The 6,558-nt window shown below is 31.3% G+C and overlaps 1 pseudogene; it reads right to left on the bottom strand.

Annotated features, from left to right (window-relative positions):
• Positions 1-1,266, bottom strand: LOC128191904 (uncharacterized; annotated as a pseudogene).
• Positions 1,267-6,558: the final 5,292 nt, after the last annotated feature.

The raw sequence follows: 6,558 nt of genomic DNA, 5'->3' as shown, positions 1-6,558 counted from the left end.
TTAGAAGAAGTTTAATTGGGTATTCCTGACCGGAAGTTGCGGTCGTCTAGTTTTTATTCCATTCAAAGACGTGAAAGAAGTTGATGTGACAGTTGTACGCATTGTGTTGGACTCAGACTCTTGTTCAGATCTTTCATCAATTTCCGTATATACGGTTGGAAGCCATTATTTTCCGTTGTATTTGTAATAATATGAGCTTTTGAACTGGCTTAGAGATCCATTTTATTCCATTTACGAGTATTAAGAGTATAATGACGCAACCAACAATTATAACTAGCATTTTTGAATTCTTGGTTTTCAAACCGCAGTCATTGTTAAGTTCCTTTTTTCTGTTGATCTCGAGTAGTGTGGTTTAGCTGCAGAACTGTAGCTCCATGGGAAATTCGGGTTGACAGACAAAGATACCCATGACCTCGTGTTCACTAAAAAATATTTCACGTTGTGCTATTCATTAAACTATGTGAATCTTCACAATTTCGGTTCATGAATACATGAATTAAATGCTTCATGTATTTATATTTTGTACATACCTGCTGTTATCTGAATTTCTGCATCATTTCCTTGACATCCACTGACGTTGTCACAGTCAGAGATATTGCAGTCACATGTATTCATACAATATTTGCCAAAGTAAGGGTAAACACAACTTGTCTGACAGTTCGTTCCAAAATATCCTGGCAGACATTCTGTATGTAATAAACAGTTGTCATCTTTATTTTCGCTAAATGAAAGTTGGAATGTATTCTATATGATATAAATATAATATATAATGAATATATAATGAAATATATTGTAATTATATATTTTTAATACATGTACCTTTGCATTCTCCTTCGTCCCGATAAAAGTTTGTACAACACGGAAACCTACAAAATAGCGGTAATATTTTGAGTATTGACAATATAACAGCATTAATGTATAAACATACCAAAATTATCTAACTTAGGCTAGACACATTTGCGTTGATGTGATTTTAAAGAATAAACAACAAACAAGATTAGCAAATAAAACATGTGTAGTGGTCGAGGTTTAATATCAGTTTCATTAAAAAATATATATCGTTTAGGCATAGATACATTGATCCAAAGTAAAGTTATACTTACTGGTTCTTTTCACTTCTCTCATTGGAACAATTACCAGATTTACCATTGCACATTTTTATAACCAGCAAAAACCAGTTTATCAAAAGGAAACTCATTTTCTTAAAAATGTCACAAAAATGTTTTTAAATGAATTAAAATCATAATAAAACAATATACACGCATAACAGAGATCCATGTAACTCTATCATGCTTCATGTAACAATTTAATAGCCCAAACAAGAAATTACATTGAATTTTTGTTTACATCAATCAACTCCAGCATATAGTTATCCTATTGAATTTTGGTGAATGCAGTCTGAGAAGGAAATTATATTTAAGTCTACATACAACTGCTTTCAATTGCATGATCACAACATAATTCACTTGCAAAAGAATACAACATTAAACAAAAATGTAAACTTGGGTAATTGAGTCATTAGCTTAAATACATAATAATATATATACATATGTACATTGCATATAGTTTTGGAAAAATGAAGATTGTGATGATGAATGATTTCCAATGAATCTGAAAAAAAAATGATATGACTGAGGCATGTCACTCCCACATCTTTGCTCAGTTCCAGTTATTGTTTTGAAGTGTATATTTATGGTGTATTTTGTATATTTGCGCAGCCTTCTACAGCAAATTGAAGCATATACAACGAGGACTATATATTAATTTTGATCTAGAAAGCATTTTATGTTTAAACAAAAGTATACCTAATGAAAATTAAGTTGTGTTTATTGGTAGCAATATTTCTGGAAAAAAGCACGATTAAGTTAAGTTAAAATCTCTCTCTCTCTCTCTCTCTCTCTCTCTCTCTCTCTCTCTCTCTCTCCACCCCTGCTAATGTGTTCGGAATGTTTTCTTTATCATTGCTAAGTACGTAATAAATCCAGAGGTGCTCGAATGAAAGTTCACGAGACTTCACCGAGATGTGTTCAATTCCTGTGAAATTTCGAGCGGAGGTATAAGTGTTCGGATAAAATTCTCAAAATACGTAAGTACTGGTCGTTTTTCATATCATATCCTACTTTGATTTATGTTAAAACGTGGAAAGCTTTTAAGATGTATGTCTTATTCCACTATCTAACAGTTATTTTTATCAAACGATAATATTCAGAACATAGTTATCGTTCGTGTTCAAACACGTGTAGAGTGATTGAAAATATAAACACTGGGTTCTTTAATAAAATCATAGCCATGTTTGATGCTTGTATTGTGCAATACCATGTTTAAAAAAAAAATAATGGGTGTCTGTTTTGCATAAAAACTTAGTGTATCGAGCCATTTTCAAAGAACATTCTGGGTCAGGCGCGGATCGAAAATTAATCCTCAGAAGGGATCTCTTTTAAGCATGTTAGTTGTTGCAACAGCAGACAAAAACTAATATTTGTATTGTCACATTTGTCACATTTATTTTTAGACCACATTTTATTTACCAATTAATGAAGATAAAGTTTAAAATCAATAAACATCTAGATTTTATAATTGACTACATGAACCTAGATTCTGTGAAATAGACTATAAATACGAGGCACGATTTTTACTGCAAAACTGAAAGGGTCAAATAAAACCACGTGGTCTAAAATTTGAATGACAATAACATTCGCAGGGGTGTCTCTCTCTCTCTCTGTTTTCAAACATTTGATCATCATGAAGTGCATTTCTCCGCTCGGAACTTTATTTTTGTGCACTTACGGGCCAGTTAACGCAGACAAGAGTTATGATTTATTGATATAATATATCTCGATCTGGAAGATCATTCGTCTTGTGAATATTTCTTTAAAAACATGTTTAATTTCTCAACACATAAAGCAATTACATCGACTTCATCAATATCTTTTTATTGCATATAAAAATAAGCAATGATAGTTTTTATCCTTAAATTTTTATTACATATTCAAATAATTTCTATTAATTTTCTTTTGAGCTACTTTTATTTAAAGCTAGAAAAAGTGCACTTAGTAAAGAAATTGCTAAAGAATGCTGGACGGTTGTAGGCATCAAAAGACCATGTTGGTCTCCTTAAAACATTAGCTCTGTAAAAGAATGAAGAAAATATTCAAATTTTATGAAAGTTGTCCTTACCAAATAGCAGTTCATAGTTTTAATATATATATATATATATATATATATATATATATATATATATATATATATATATATATATATATATATATATATATATATATATATATATATATATATATATATATATATATATATATCGTTTAGGCATAAATACATTGATCCAAAGTGAAGCTATACTTACTGGTTGTTTTCACTTCTCTCATTGGAACAATTACCAGCGTTACCATTGCACATTTTTATAACCAGCAAAAAAACAGTTTATCAAAAGGAAACTCATTTTCTTAAAAATGTCACAAAAATGTTTTTCAATGAATTAAAATGATAATAAAACAATATACACGCATAACAGAGATCCATGTAACTCTGTCATGCTACATGTAACAATTTAATAGCCCAAACAGGAAATTACATTGAATTTTTGTTTACATCAATCAACTCCAGCATATAGTTATCCTATTGAATTTTGGTGAATGCAGTCTGAGAAGGAAATTATATTTAAGTCTACATACAACTGCTTTCAATTGCATTATCACAACATTCAACATGCAAAAGAATTCAACATTAAACAAAAATTTAAACTTCGGGTAATTGAATCATTAGCTTTATTTAAAAATACATAGTGATATATATACATATGTACATTGCAGTAGTTTAGGAAAAAAGAAGATGTGATGATGAATAATTTCCAATGAATCTAAAAAAAAAAAGGAGAGAGGAGTTGTTCACCGGGTCAGTTGATCAGAACTGGAACTGCATATGCAAATATGACTGAGGCATGTCACTCCCACATCGTTCCTCAGTATACTAGTATTTATCGTGTATTTTGTATATTTGTGCAGCCTTATACAGCAATTTGAAGCACTTTCTGCGGGAAATATATTTTAACCACTATCACGAATTTCTATATTTAAAGCAAATCTTCGCAATCATTGGTCTAGAAATTATTTTGTGTTTAAAACAAAAGTATATCCTCATGCAAATTAGGTTGTGTTCATTGGTAGTAAAGTTTCTGAAAAAAGCACGATTAAGTAAAAATGTTACTTGCAAAGAAAAGTCATGTAGTTTAACTAAATTTCAAGACTGCTGCAAAACACACGTAACGCAATATCAAGTAACTTTATATTTTTTTGTTTTTATTGTTTATTACATTGATTTAAAATTATGAACCTGTTTTAAACCTCAGGAACTTCGGCCATGCACAGTCACAGGTCAACAATACTATTTTTCCTTTTTTCTGTTATGCAAATAGTATCGTATTGCTAATGTCATTTAAGAGTCACACATTAATAAAGATATGAGCCTCTCTCTTTCTCTCTCTCTCTCTCTCTCTCTCTCTCTCTCTCTCTCTCTCTCTCTCTGTTTTTAAACATTTGATCATCATGAAGTGCATTACTCCACTCGGAACTTTATTTTTCTACACTTACGGGCCAGTTAACGCGGACAAGATTGCTGTTTTATTGATATAATATATCTCAATGTGGAAGATCATTCATCTTGTTAATACTTCTTTAAAAACATGTTTAATTTTTCAACACATAGAGCAAATACATTTACTTCATTAATATCTTTTTATTGCAAATAGAAATAAGTAATGATAGTTTTTATCCTCAAGTTTTTATTACATATTCAAATAATTTCTATTAATTTTTTTAAAGCTAGTTTTGATTTAAATCTAGAGAAAGGTACACTTAGAAAAGAAATTGCTAAAGAGAGTTAGACGGTTGTAGCCATCAAAAAACCATATTGATCTCTTTAAAACATGAGCTCTGTAAAAGATTGAAGAAAATATTCAAACTTTATGAAAGTTGTCCTTACCAAATAGCAGTTCATAGTTTAAAAAAATATACATATGAATTTAAGGTAGATTGGATGGTTTAGAAATTTGTTGACCGCCCAGCCTCCTTTCAAAATAAAACTAACAAAATCAACAATTTATATAGTCTTATTTTGGTTTAGACTTTCCTTTCCTTTGGCAGGTTTTGCACTGTACGTTTAAGTATCCTGATGCCGAACATTTACAGATTGGCACCCGCAGATGTCGACAACTAAAGCCGTTAACTTCAGTGCTTGTGTTGTGCGACTCTGCCAAGACCTCTAAATACTTAGGTTTGGTGTCAAGGTCATTTGGACTTGCTTTGGGGTCATTTGTATTGATGTAGGGATCATTCGGGTCGACGTATTCACCCGAACCTTCATAAGAACTAGGGAACACCTGATCAATGTCTAATAGATTAGACGAAGCAGGAAGGACCACTCGACCAAAATGTTTTTTCCTCATCACATTTTGTCTCTGATTAATAACTTTTGCTTGTGTTGTCTGTGTCTCGAAAGTTCTTTTTCCTCGGGAAATCTCGCAATTTGAGTCCACCGCATCTGAGAATGTCTTATGACTGGTTTTTATTTTTTTGATTAAGATCACGATTATCAACAGAAGAAAAAACACCGTTGCTCCTAATATTATAATTGTAAGAAACATTGGTGACGTGGATAAAAAATTACTATTACTTTCTTCAGTTTGTTTTGTTATCGCGCCGGTAGGTGTTCGAATGACGTTTCGGGTTGTAATATCATTCATTTTCTTCTCCGTTTTCTTTTTCTTCCGTTTTCCTGTCAGTGTCGTTCTTTCTACCTCTGCTCATTTTTCTCTGTAAATCTATAAACCAGAAGCAAACTATCACACCATGCTTTAAAACATCCAAAATTCGGATTGCACTGTTCCTATAATAGACATGTACATGCAAGACACCAATGACTGAATAAAAATAAAAATAAAAACCTAAAAATAGCTACAGTACTACTATTATACGATAAAAAAAACTAGCCATGGGAAGCAGTGACATACATAATAAAATATATATGCTACTAATAATTTGAAGTATGATATTGATGATACGGTGTATAGAAATAAGGAATATTCACTCTTTAGTTATATAAAATATGCAATAGTTGTTCTTACCTGAAGTAAACAGACGGTCTTATTCCACTTGAACACGATCTTCAAATGACATGAACAAGAAAACGTCAGACTGAAACGTGATTTAACAAGTATAATCAACTCATTCTTCTTTCAAAGTAATGAGAAACGGCTTAAAAAATCACGAAGGAACTGAGAATAAGTTCAATCATCATATATAATTCATTTGTGTCTAGTCTCCCTCTTGAGAACTTGACTGGATTTTAGGAGTACTTGCGTACTTAATTAAAAATTTATTTTTGGTTTTAAATCTTTTTCCCTATGAAAAAACTTCACCTTCCCTTCTCTTAGCGTATAAGAGAACATATATAAGCTGACCCCTCCCTTCTCTACGGAGGATTGACACTAAACTAAAGTTTAAGGGGTTAGGTGATCACGCGTTTGCATTGGTTTGTTTGTTATAT

Source organism: Crassostrea angulata, chromosome 7 (genome assembly GCF_025612915.1).
Source record: "Crassostrea angulata isolate pt1a10 chromosome 7, ASM2561291v2, whole genome shotgun sequence".
NCBI lineage: Eukaryota > Metazoa > Mollusca > Bivalvia > Ostreida > Ostreidae > Magallana > Magallana angulata.
Note: the sequence above shows the minus strand (reverse complement) of the source record. Positions and strands in the feature narration are given on the sequence as shown.